A 13,995-nucleotide genomic window follows, 5' to 3' on the forward strand; every position below is an offset into this window, starting at 1 on the left:
TGCTGCGGGCAGCCCTCCCCACGCCTCCCTGCCCCAGCAAACCTCCACTCCACTGCCTCCCCTGAGCGTGATTTTTGGCGCCCCCAACCTCATGGCGCCCTAGGCAGCCACCTAGTTCACCTAGTGGTTGCACCAGCCCTGGAGCTGAGCCTGGCAGGTGCACGGTGTTAGAGCAGCTGCAGAGGCCCCAGCACCTGGGTTGCTCTCTGCTACACGGCACCCACTTCTCTCCGCTGGGGCTATCCCCGGAGCCCAGTCACCCTCCCTGCACCAAAGCCCAGGACAGCCAGCACTGGTGGCCGAGCAGTGTAGAAGGGTACTCAGCAGTATACAAGGCACACATTTCGGGGGGAAGGTCTGGGACAGAGAGCTTGATGGGGTAGCTCTGTAGTTTAATTCATGAATGGCTAGCTAGTAGCACTCAATACGGTGTAGCTGGGAGTGATTTTACACGCTAGAGGCTGTGTGTGAACAGGCCAGGAGTGGTTCTCACAGTATAAGAGGCACTCCCAGTTGGAGAACAGAAGTGACACAGCTGTTCTACAGTCCAGACTGCACCCTGGGGAACGTCACAGCGCCTGACTGTTTTTGAGGCTGTGGGCTTATGTCCGTCTTTTAGGTGACAAATCTGAGGAACTGTCCTAGATTGAGGTGTCATTAGAGGAGGTTTTGGAGCAAATTGATAAACTAAACTGTAATAAGTCACCAGGACCAGATGGGATTCACCCAAGAGTTCTGAAGGACTCAAAGGTGAAATTGCAGAACTACTAACTGTTGTCTGTAACCTATCATTTAAATCAGCTTCTGTACCAGATGATGCCAGTTTTTAAAAAGGACTCCAGAGGTGACCCCGGCAATTCCAGGCTGGTAAGCCTGACTTTAGTACCAGGCAAACTGGTTGAAATTACAGTATAGTAACGAACAAAATTGTCAGACACATAGATGAACATAATTTGTTGGGGAAGAGTCAAGATGGTTTTTGTAAAGGGAAATCATGCCTCACCAATCTACTAGAATTCTTTGAGGGGGTCAACAAGCATGAGGAAAAGGGGGATCCAGTGGCTATAGTGTATTTAGATTTTCAGAAAGCCTTTGACAAGATCCCTCACCAAAGGCTCTTAAGCAAAGTAAGCTGTCATGGGATAAGAGGGAAGATTCTCTCATGGATTGGTAACTGGTTAAAAGATAGGAAACAAAGGGTAGGAATAAATAGTCACTGCCCCAGCCCTGATCCTCCTCCCACCCTCCGAACCCCTTGGTCCCAGCCGGGAGCACCCTCCCGAACCCCAAACCCCTCAGCCCCACCCCAGAGCCCGCACCCCCAGCTAGAGCCCTCACACCCGCACCCGCATCCCAACCCCCTGTTTCAACCCAGAGCCTCCTCCTGCACCCTGAACCCCTCATTTCTGGCCCCACCCCAGAACCCGCACCCCCAGCCCAGAACCCTCACCCCCTCCCGCACCCCAACCCCCTGCTTCAGCCCGGAGCCCCCTCCCGTTCCCTGCCAATGTCCGTCACTAAGTCTGGTAATTTTGTCAGGTGTCCGTTGCGTAACATGGCGGTGCTGACCCCTGCTTCAGTGAGTCTATTAATGTGCTTCAAATTGGGCATATGTTTAAGTACCTTACTAAATCGGGGCTCAGATGTCTGCCAGGAGCAACATTAGAATTCAGTGTAACGTGGAGATCGTTCTATTTGTTGTGTAGCTTCAAAAATCTTGGCAGGCCTGTCTGTCTGACATCTCCTTGTGGATGTCTCGCCATCTCCTTGCGGATGTCACGCTCAACATGGCGAAACGAGAGCTCTTCATTGTCACACACCCCACGCCCCCCTTTCTCATCAGCATGGACACTACTGCTGTCCTGCCTGTCACTCAGGCCTGTAACCGGGGCATCATCTGTGACTCAGACCTGCCTACATTTAAATCTTGCCAATTCTTTCTGCATAACAGCTCTACGACGTGGCCTTGTATCTTGTTTACTGCCGCATTCTTCTCTCCGGCCTTGACAAACGCAGGCTTGCCCCGCTCACGTCCATTCAGAACGCTGCTGCAAAGAGCCGGTTCCTAGGCTGGCTCTTTGACCACGTCACCCCTCTCTTTGCCTCCCTCCACTGGCTCCCCCTTCTCTATTGTGTTGAACATAAGCTACTTGCCTTCACTTGCAAGGCCCCTCACAGCCAATCCCCACCCTATTTCTCTCTCGTTTGCTACTAAGGGGCTGGCTCCTGCTTTCAACCAGCCCGGGATACCTCCAGCACCCACTTGTTACATTTTCAAACAAGCCTCTTTGTCCTGTCCCTCGCTCCTGGGACTAGTGCCCGCAAACATCTCAAGAGCGACCTCATTATCCACCTCTAAACCTTCCTCTGCCATGATGCCTACAAAACCCTTGACACCAGTGTGGTGACTGGTGGGTTCGTTGCTTTCCTGCTCCTGTTTTGGTTCCTAGCTCCTGCTCCCTGAACTCAGTGTGTTGGTTCCTGTTCAAGGCGGTGGGTGGGTGTGTTAGGTGTCACTCAGGGCCTGCTGCTCCGTATCAGCCATTTGGACCGTTACCATGTTTTGGTCAGACGGTTGCTGACCTGCCCCGTTCAGGGTTAGTACATGATTTGATTGACAACCTATCTGACCTATCAGGCCTCATCCTCAAAGGAAACCTGCACAACACTTTCAAAAGATGAATTTAAGCTCCCAGGCTCATAACTTTGCTAGACACTAAAAATCATGGCCTGAATAGAAACACTGGATTTATGGCTTATTACAACAATCTGTAACCTACTAACAATCCTCCCTCCTCCACTTCCTTCCTCCCCGCACCCCTCCTCCGAGGACTGGAGGGGTGTTAACTTTGCCTTGAATGGTCCCTTAAAATATGTGCTAACTACTTATGCTAAATAATCTGTTCCCCCTTGTATTGAGCTGTGACTCTGAGAGTACTTTTCCCAGACCTGAAGGAGAGCTCTGTGTGGCGCAAAAGCTTGTCTCCCTCACCAACAGAAGTTGGTCCAATAAAAGATGTTACCTCATCCACTCTGTTTCTTGAACCTACCTGCTTTGGGGTTTTCTGTGGTTTTGGGCTGCTGTTCTGGGGTGAGACCACATCAGAGTGTAATGAACAGTTAGACTGCTAGTGGGCTGAGACCTCTGTCCATACTGGTATTGTTGCATTTTCTTGTACTACCCTGGCTGCCTGTATCCATCCATTGTCTCTTCTCTCATATTGAAACTGGTTCCTGCCCCAAGGAGCGTCCATCTTTTTGTTCTACAATGCCTAGGACAATGGGATCCTGGTCCAAACCTGAGGCTCCTAGACCCTACAGTAACATAAATAATAATTAATACCCGTGACAGAACATCGCTTTCCAAATCTGGTGCCAGGTTTTGCCTCCTGGCTGTGGGGGAGACGTCTCATCTAGAGACCAGATTTCCTTGGCATCCCACAGTTTTTTCCATCAGAGGCAAACTTCTTTTCTTTTTGGAAAGCATGATTGCATGTGAATGTTGGCACCGTTTGGAAGGCTTTATCCTCCCCCCTTTGGGATGGGAGACCTTTGCAGGTCGGGTGCGTTAGTGAATGGAGTGTTTGTTTTAGTGATTACACGGGAAGGTGGTGATTTTGCAATAGGAGCATTTTACACAACAAAAAATTCCACAGTTTGGTGGTCTGAGGCTAAGATGCCAGATTTGCCGTTAAGTTTATTCCGAACAGTTCATTAAAGATCAATAGTTATTTCACAGCGGCAGAGAGTCAGAGGTGTTAAGGGACTGTCCAGAACATCCTCTCGGATCTCCTGCCCAGCACGGGGCAGAGAACCTCACCCAGCAATTCCACTAACCTGTGGCAGAGCTAGAACAGAACTTTTCAAAACCGACACCCAACTGTTGACAGCCGTGGTTGCGAAAACGAACAGCTTAGACCTGTGCAATGAGTTATTGCCTTTTTTTTAAGCTTGGCTGGAGTAAATCATGGAGCAGCGATAAGCTGTGGAGTGGGACTGGGTTTGTCTGAACCATTCTTGCCTGCTTCAAATCTTATCTGTCGCTCCAGGGCAGGGAGATAGCAAGGGGCCATGCTGCTTTATCCCTCCTGGTGTTTCTAGCGCTGTCCTCAGGGCTCTGCCCCAGGCGCTTGTTACATGTTACAGCTCGGTGAGGTTTCTCTGGCATGCTGGTTTTCCTCACAATGCTGGTGATGACAAACAGGCCAGTGAGCATGTTATGACCGGCCACCTCTGTGTCGGTGTCTCACACAGCAGGAGTTTTCGCGGTGCTTGACAGTTGAATTCCCCAACATCTGGCCCATCCCCGGCCTCTCCGAGGGGCTTGTTCCTGCTTATGTGACACGATTCACTGTGAGCTCTCGTGTGATCTGGTGCACTCATGGATCCACCCTAGCAGTCACCGTGCAAACTTGATACTTCCCATGTCTCTAAATCTGCTCATTGGCAAACACCACCTCTTTCCAGTGGTGTAGCTCAGTGGTTTGAGCATTGGCCCCCTAAACCCAGGGTTGTGAGTTCAATCCTTGAGGGGGCCATTTAGGGAACTGGGGTAAAAATTTGTCTGGGGATTGGTCCTACTTTGAGCAGGGGGTTGGATTAGATGATCTCCTGAGGTCCCTTCCAACCTTGATATTCTATGATTCTACACAGGCATTTAAGGGCCATATTCCGACTCCTGCCTACGGCATGCCAACTGCGAGCCAGGATTCTAACGGGGCATCAGGCTCTGCACATGTTACACCCAGCAGGCCAGAGAGTTGCTGTTATTTACTGCATGTCACTGCTGATGCTCAGAGCATGTGGCCTCTCCTTGGCCACACGTCTCTTGCGAGCCTGGAACGTGTCAGGGTGCACTCACTCAATTAGTGTGCTCCCCAGGAGGTGTAAGGGGGGCCCAATCTAGTCCAGAGGATTTCTAGCCTTTCCAAAGTCACCAGGCCCTCTGTTTTCGGGGATCTGGCCTTCTTCTTTTGCAAAATCCTGGGCCAAATTCAGACCTGTTGTAAGCAGTTGCAAGTCCACGGAAGTCAGCGGGGTTGCACCAGCTTACCCCCGTTCTGTATTTGGCCTATTGACTATAAGCTGCTGGAGGCAGAAGACGTACAGTACAAAACCCAGACGGATGGCCTCTGGAAGGGAGAAAGCTACCATCACGTCTCGCTCATACTCCGAGCTTAACAAAGCCTGTGCGTGTGTGTGTGTGCATGTGTGTGTGTGCGTGTGTGTGTGTGTGTGTGTGTGTGTGTTTCGGTGCCGTAGTGACATGTGGTGCATAGGCTTGTGTTCCCATGAATGCCGTGCATGGGAGAGGGGTCGGGGGACAGCCCTGGGGACTTCAACACTCTAGTTAGTCACAAAACAGAGACAGCCCAGACATCTTGCCCTCCAAGAGAGGGGGCCCCTCTTCAGGTCTGTCCAGTTCTTTGCCTTTCTGCTCGGACTTCCAGCAAAGGGGCCAAGTGGTGGATGGTTTTGTGGCTTAGTTACCAAACTGATGGCATGTAGGCCCATGAACCTAGGCAATGCCTTTCGCTCACTACTGAAAGGGGGTTGACTTTGGCCTCCCAGATAAATGGCTCCGTATCCCGTGCGCCAGCCTGTCTGCCAGTCATTGCATTGCATGGATCGTTCCTGCAGGACGCGGGTAAATGTTGTGTAAAGAAATGCTGTCTGTGATCATGTCTTACACTCACCTAACACCTGAGCCTCCAGAGCGCGTGCAGCACTATTACCTGCCCCGGCCCATGGGGACGAGCAGAGAAAGCACCAGGCAGGGCCAGGTGTGTAAGGGGCAAACGCAGCAGCTCCCCAGAACAGGGACGTCCTGTGTCCAGTTTTGGGCCCCACACTACAAGAAGGATGTGGAAAAATTAGAAAGAGTCCAGCGGAGGGCAACAAAAATGATTAGGGGGCTGGAGCACATGAGTTATGAGGAGAGGCTGAGGGAACTGGGATTGTTTAGTTTGCAGAAGAGAAGAATGGGGAGGATTTGATAGCTGCTTTCAACTACCTGAAAGGGGGTCCCAAAGAGGATGGATCTAGACTGTTCTCAGTGGTGGTAGATGACAGAACAAGGAGCAATGGTCTCAAGTTGCAGTGGGGGAGGTTTAGGTTGGATATTAGGAAACACTATTTCACTAGGAGGGTGGTGAAGCACTGGAATGGGTTACCTAGGGAGGTGGTGGAATCTCCTTCCTTAGAGGTTTTTAAGGTCAGGCTTGACAAAGCTCTGGCTGGGATGATTTAGTTGGGGATTGGTCCTGCTCTGAGCAGGGGGTTGGACTAGATGACCTCCTGAGGTCCCTTCCAACCCTGGTATTCTATGATTCTACCCTCCCAGTTGGCATGGGGTATGGGAGACATCGCTTACGCCCTAGAACACACCTCCTTGGGCAAGGTGTGCAGGCTGGTGTGCTAGCCAAGTGCATCTCTTCGCCCGCTCCTGCAAGAGAGCCTACACACTGCTGTACGTGGAGAGGAAGGCCCCTCCAGCTCCCCCCCGGAGCCCCAGTTCAGCAGACAGCAAGGCGGGACCCTGTCTTTCCACAATGATACCATGAGAGACTATTAAATAAAATAAATTAATGGAGATGTCCTATCTCCTAGAACTGGAAGGGATCTTGAAAGGTCATCAAGTCCAGCCCCCTGCCTTCACTAGCAGGACCAAGTACTGATTTTGCCCCAGATCCCTAAGTGGCCCCCCCTTCATGGATTGAACTCACAACCCTGGGTTTAGCAGGCCAATGCTCAAACCACTGAGCTATCCCTCCCCTACTATTGCAGAATACCTGCCAATCCACACGCATGGGAGGGGCATTTCCTTACTCTAGACCAATGGGTTGAATGGTGCTGCTCTGGGATAGCCAGACCGGGCAGCGCAAGGGCTCAGCAGACTATCACTGCGCAGTCACACCCACGCACCGAGTGGGGCAAATCTATCCCTGGTGTAAGGGGCGGAACTCCACTAACTTGAAGGCAATTATAAAAATGAGTGTTAGAGCATGGAAAATCTGACGTTTCCTCCTGGGCACGCATGGCTAGGTGTGTCACCCCGGACGAAAAGCATGCCCGCTAGCTAAGTAAGCCTCACTATTTGCCACTGAAGACGCAGTTTGCATTTGATTCCCTCCGAGCACATATAAGGGTAGGTAGACGGTATGTGTTGAGAACAATGGGGACTGAGTAAACAGGTAACTCTTCTTGTTTTTCACTATGTTTGGGGCTTGATTCCTCCAGAGAAATCCTGAGCACAATCTGGGTGTGTCAAATTCCCTGCAGCTCCTAGGCCTGGTGCAGTGTTAGATGAGCGTGTCACTAAACGCCAGATCACAGAGGGCTGGGTTTAAACAGCATGACCTGCGCTGCGGTGAAGTCAAAGATCACGTTCTCTGCTGACTCAGCGGAGCTCAGCTTCTGACAGTGAGATGTGTGCTTGAATTACATAGCGTTAGGGAGGTAATTCTTCCGACCTCTTTTCCCCCTTCCTTAATATACTATATCCCAGAATTTCAGTGCCGCTGCCTTTCTGCCAGGGAGATTTCTTTGAGTTCAGACAAATGCTTCTAATAAGAATTTAAGCGAAACTCTAAACCTGGGGGCCTACAGCTAAGCTCCCAAATCTACTGACTTCAGGGGGGGGTTGCAGGGGCTCGGCACCGCTGAAAATCAGGACAGTTTTATTTCGAAGCCTAATTATGGATATAGGAACCTAAGTTAGGTGAGTAGCCTTCTCCAGAATTTCCCACCCCGGCTACCAGTTCAGCAGCGACCCCAGAAGCTCTAGTATAGACACGTTTTTCAGCCACTGTTTTGGGACATGCCGTGTGGTTTTGGGCTGTCTAGGTGCATCAGCACTGATGCTTGGGTCACTAAATCCAGTGTTTCTCAATGCCTGGTGCGTGGACTGGCGCCCGTCGCTGAGTTTTCCCTGACACAGCTTAGGAAGTCAACAAGCTGGTCCCTGGTCTCAGAAAGGTTGAGAAACACGGCACTAAACCACCCTTCTAGCAGTGGCCTTCCCCATCTGTGTGAAGGCTGCAAGACACCCTGCTGTCCCTCCTGGCGTAGTGCAGGGTGGGGCGTAGCGGGGGTGGAGGAGGCCGAGGAGCACTTGGAAGACATGAGACATCTCTTCCCCACTCTGGGAAGCCCTGTGGAGGGGAAGGGGGCACAGGGGAAGGGCTCCAGGTGTTTGCTCACTAAGAGGACTTGGCTCGTGCACAGCGTTTGGTCCTGGGCTGGGCAGGGGAAGTGTCAAGGGTGCAAAATGACTCCGTCTTTGCTCTGGGACAGCTGAGTGCCAGTGTACTGCAGGAGTCAGCAGACCATACTGGGGGTTGGGAGGGCAGAGCGCCCAGAGCCCCTTCTGAGTGAGGGAAGGCTCTGGTTAGCATGGCTGACCCAGCCCTGCGGCTAGCAGGCTGCTCTCCCCCCAGCTCTGGAGGAGAGGAGGAAAACACTGAGTGGTTCGCGTGTGGCACCACCGGGTGTGCTGTTCACAGCGCTGTCCGCTCGTCTGGGAGCTGCTTTTTGGTCCAGGGTGGCTGGATCAACAGCTGTTGCCAGAGGATAAATGTGGAGTCGAATGATTCCCTCGGGGCTGTTTCCTTGCTGAAGGGCTCCAGCCTTGTGAAGAAAGCAGGCTCTCTCCCGGTGTGAGAGCATGTGTTTGAATCCTGGGGAGGGAGGGTTGCTTGGATCTTCCAGGGATCTCTCCTAGGGTAGGGTTACCATATTTTGTGCCTCCTAATGGAGGACACTCCCGGGGGCCCCGGCCCCGCCCCCAACCCCGCCCATGCCCACGCCCCAACTCCGCCCCCTCCCAAAGTCTCCGCCCCCCCCCTGCTTGAAGCCTGAAGCAGGTAAGGGGGAGTGTGGGGGGGAGGAGGCGCGGCCCAGGCTGGCCCCTGGCGGCTCCAGCCTGGGTCGGCTCGGGCCCTGGCCGACCACCCCCGGCTCCCAGCCCCCCGGGCCGGCTCCTGGCTCCCAGCCCCCCGACCCCGGCCCGGCTCCCAGCGCCGCGGGCCAGCTCCCAGCTCCCCGACCCCGGCCCGGCTCCCAGCCCCGCGGGCCGGCTCCCGGCTCTCGGCTCCCCGACCCCGGCCCGGCTCCCGGCTCCCCGACCCCGGGCCGGCTCCCAGCCCCGCGGGCCGGCTCCCCAACCGCGGGCCGGCTCCCGGCTTCCAGCGCCGCGGGCCGGCTCCCGGCTCCCCGACCCCGGCCCAGCTCCCCGCCCCGCGGGCCGGTGGCTCCCGGCTCCCAGCCCCGCGGGCCTGGCCCGGCTCCCAGCCCCGCGGGCCGGCTCCCGGCTCCCCGACCCCGGCCCGGCTCCCAGCTCCCCGGCCCGGCTCCCAGCCCTGCGGGCCGGCTCCCCGACCGCGGGCCGGCTCCCGGCTTCCAGCGCCGCGGGCCGGCTCCCGGCTCCCCGACCCCGGCCCGGCTCCCCGCCCCGCGGGCCGGCGGCTCCCGGCTCCCAGCCCCGCGGGCCCGGCTCCCCGACCCCGGCCCGGCTCCCAGCCCCGCGGGCTGGCTCCCAGCTCCCAGCCCCACGGGCCGGCTCCCGGCCCCGCGGGCCCGGCCCGGCACCATGCCCCCGGCCCCGCACAAAGAGGCCCCGGCCGAGCCTCCCGATTTTCCCGGACATGCCCAGCTTTTGGGGATTTCCCCCCGGATGGGGATTTGAGCCCCCAAAAGCCGGACATGTCCGGGAAAATCCGGACGTATGGTAACCCTATCCTAGGGCCAAAGGAATCGCTGGGGAAGGCAGGTCAGGCTGGAGCACAGACACTAATGGGCTGGGGTCTCTGACCAGCACCATCTGGAAACAAAGTCAGGTGTGTGCTTCCTGGTGACGCTGGGGCTAATGCTAATAATTCCAGCAGCGTGTCCTGGAGAAGGCCCTGGTGCAGGCTCTCCCCCAGGCTAGCACAGGCAGGGCCTGGGGGTTACTGCTGTGATTTCAGTTAATATTTCACTCAGGGTTGTTTGTTTTAACCTCCCAGGGCAGGTGTGGAAATGCAGACAGCAAAAGGGCCCTAGTTTCTGTCTGTGGGCTGCTGCTCAGAGGCAGGACAGGGGCAGTCCCAGAGCCTGCACTTATCAGGCTTCGGCTGCATTCCTTGGGCTTTAATGTTTTCGGCTGTCTCCTGTGACAGCCAGGTTCAAGGTTCTTAAATCCGCCCTGTCCCCAAGCCTTCCCAGATAGATGGGGCTTTGCACGGGTGCAGCCCTGAAAGCACTCAGCATTCGTTGGGAAGGTTTGCCCTCCCGCCAGGCGCTTGCCAGCTCCGCTGTTAGGGTTTGCGACGTGAAATGTTCTGTGAGGGAAGAAAGGGTTAAACAAGTGAGTGGTGAAGCCAGACTTGAGGGGCTGAGAGCCTGGCCTCATCCAGGCCAAGGGGCTGCTGTTAGAGAGCGGAGGTGCTGCAGGGAAGTGAGTGGGACTCTCGCTGGAAGGTGTCCTGTATCTTCCTGTATTAACACCAAGAGACGCTAATAAATCACCCGCTTTGCAGCCACCGAGTGAGGGGACCTTCTGTCGCAGGCTCCCTCAGTCTCTCCTGAAGAAGCTGTTCCACTTTGGCTAAATGACTAACTAGGGAGTGGGTCTCCCACCTGCCAGGTGAGTGCTCTAACCACGGGCTACAAAGTCATTCTCTCTCTCTCTGGCCTAGTGGTTAGCACACTTCCCAGACAGGATTTGAACAGGGGTCTCCCACCTTTCTCCCCTGCAGGGATATTGACCCTGGGTCTCCCCCATCCTGGGTGAGTGCTCTAACCACTCAGCTGACAGTCCTAAGGGAGGTACCACTAGCCCCTCTGTGTGTGAGACCCGCAGCCCTGAGAGCCAGGCAGGGGCTGGCACTGCCCAGACAGAAACACGTGACTGCTAGGGATCAATGTGGGTAAGGAAGGAGAACATGACACTGCTGCCAACCCCCACTGGTCTGCCCAGTTCAGCACTTGCCTACGTGTCCTTCCCCATGGGAGACGTTACTCACCAAGCTGACGCTTGGGTTTTCACTTCTCTCTCAGAAACATTCCTGAAGTTTTAATTAGAACTTGAGAGGGGCAAAGAAAAGCCGACGCTGGCTGCCTGGGGCTCCCTTTCCCTTGTGCTTCCTTACAAGGAAAACTGATTAAAGCACTGAGCAGCCAGCCAGCTGAGACAGCAGAGAAACCTTCTCCAGGGGCAGGCAAGACACGTGTCGCTCCGTAGCGCTCTGGTCTGGCCGGGGCTGGGGAAAGGAGGAACGAAGAGCCCCAGGATTAGCCTGGCGCAGGAAGGACAATTCCACCAGGGAATTATTACTGCCAGATACTACTGGAACGGGGCTAGTTCCCAATGCTCCAAGCAGGATCAGGGCCCTGCACGTACACCTAGTGAGAGACAGTCCCTCCGGTCCTGGAGCACTCATAGCTCTGTAGAGGGAGGGGGAGCAGGGTAGGCCTTACGGTCTGTCACTGCAGAGTTATCGATCTACGCTCATTAACCCCTCTCCGGTCAGCCTAGCTCAGGGAGAGAGGCCACATTGCACAATAACACAGTGCTTGGGCTGCATCCCCACGGCATTCCTCGCTCCAGCAGCACCTGCCCCACCGTGGGCATCGGACTTGACTTTAAAGCCCTGCCTAACGTGAGCTAGAGATGGGCGGGTGGCTGGAGGGGAGACAGTCAAGTCATCCCTTGAGCTAACACAGCGGCGAAGACAAGCCCCGAAAAGCAATGTGAGCGTGGTGAGGACAAGCCCCCGCCTCGCTGGTTGCATTGCTTTGTGTCCCAAGCCAGGTGCCATCTGAAAGGGTGGGGAGAAGGAAACAATCACTCTGGCCAGGCTGTTTTTGCAGTATATCCATGTTCCACACAGGACCAATGGGGGGGCGGGGTACAAATTACCGGGACCCGGCAGTCCGGAAGGGGGCCCAGGGCCCGACTATGTTGCATATGTTTTTGTCTTTCTCGCTAGTATCATTATTTGTCGATTGTTTTCCGAGTATTTCCAACTCTATACGAACATTCGCTTCTGCGGTATGACGGTGTGACAGTGCAGTCTCATGATGGGGAGGCCTGAAAAAAACTTTTCACCGGGGCCTGAACCCGCTCTCGGCGGCCCTCGTTCCACACTCCTCTGTACTGCTTTATCTTGGAGAATAAATACACAGACAGCAGGGTGTGCTGCAGTTCCCTGCCTAAGCATCAGAAGCTGGTTGAGTTCTTGTGGCCCTGTGGGATCAGCTGTCCTCACTTACCAAACTCCTCCCCGCCCTCTGAAGCTGTTTGAAGATCTCTCAGGCCATTTGGAAATGGTATTTCCTGACTCTGGAGCGTGTCAGAGCCACACACCAGCAGCCAGGCTGCAGTCAGGTGAGTAAAGGGAGCCGGCTGAAAGGCAGAGATGGTCTTTTTCCGAGGGAGGGGCTGTTAGCGGGGCTCCCCACACAGGGATGCAAAGGGGGTGTTGGATTTCTTTTGCTTTGCTCCTGCTGGGCGTGGGGCTCTTCCCCTCTGAGATCTGTAGGTGCCGAACAGCTGCTGCTAGCACGTGGTGCTGTGGTCTCAGGTATTCTCCTCAGTGTGAATAACTTCTCACCCCACCGGGTGACCAGCAGGTCTGGCTAGCAGCATCTCCCGGGAGCAGGGCTCCCTTTTTGTTTTGCACTGGAAGGCAGGCTGGGCTCATGCACGATGTGTGGGGCAGAGATGGGATGTTCGTTAGTGAGATGGGCTGTCTCAGGATCACAGAGGGCTGGGTCCCGCTATTGTCTGTGGGCCACTCACCCCCCCAGCCTGTTTTAGGGCTAACCTGGCAGGCTGTACCGCTCACACTAAATGCAATGGCCATTGGGAGGACCCCTGTATCCTCCTGTCAGGAGGTGGGATTTCTGCCCCCTGCAGGGAGAGCCCTGGGACTTGCCCCATAGCTGCTGGACTTCAGGGCCTCCCCTGGCTGTGAGCCGTGGCCCAGAACCCGGGCTCCACAGGAGTGGCGCTGTGTTATCAATTGCTGTCAGTTTCTGCAGGGCTGGTGAGGGAAGGCAGCACAAGCCCATCACCCTGGCCTCCCCCCACCCCCACCCCGCACCCCAGCACAGAGCCTGGCCCATGCCAAGGGGTGCCAGGAGGATCCTGGAGCAGAACTTATCCACTCTGGTGCTGGGCTGGGCTGCTGCCTCAGTTTCCCCTTTCCCCAGTCAATCAGCCCTTATTCTGCTGGTGTCCTGTCGCTAACTTTCCCCTTTCTGGGAGTCTGCTGCATTGGCACAGCTCACAGCACATCTTCCCCCAGCCTTCCTAGGTGGCTCACACCTCTGTCCTGCCTTTCCTCCTCGCAGGGCTCTGTCCCTAGGTGCTTTGGAGAGTTTCTCAGCCTAGGCCATCTCGCTGGCCTGCCCCTACCTGCTCATCTCACTCGTCAATAGCTGCTCACCCCCAGGTCTGTGTTCCCTAGAATCTCTCCCCTGACTGACCTCATGCGGCGCCCAGTTAGTCCCATGTTCCCCATCCCATGGTCTTTCCTCCCTCCCCCCGGGGAGGAGGGCTAAGCCCCCATCAAAGGGCCAGCTCCCCCTGTGACAGAGCCTGGGAAAGGGTGGGAACCAGGAGATAAACCATTCACACGCCTGTTCTCCTTCAGTCCCTCTCCCGCCCCACCCGCAGCCAGGAGTGGGGCTCCCAGTGACTGCTCTTCCCTGGGTGGCTGTGTTCTGGGAGAGGTGGTCCCAAAGGTTACTGCTTCCCCGCCTCACTCAATCCCCAATCTTCCCTTTGAAGTCTGCCTGCAGTGTTAAAAACAACTCGCCTTCAAAGGAGCCACTGGAGGCGTGGGGGAGGGATGGGGGGGGGCTTGGTTCAAAGAAGCGCGGCTCTCTCACGCGCCCGCTGCAAACCTTACCAATCGCTCTCTGCCAAACTGAAGCGGAGACACTTCTGAAAGGTATTCTCCGGGGTGGGCTGTGTGAGAAACTAGCCTCTGAACCGGAGTGCTGCCGTAT

The sequence above is a fragment of the Malaclemys terrapin genome, chromosome 5 (assembly GCF_027887155.1).
Source record: "Malaclemys terrapin pileata isolate rMalTer1 chromosome 5, rMalTer1.hap1, whole genome shotgun sequence".
In the NCBI taxonomy this organism is placed as follows: domain Eukaryota; kingdom Metazoa; phylum Chordata; order Testudines; family Emydidae; genus Malaclemys; species Malaclemys terrapin.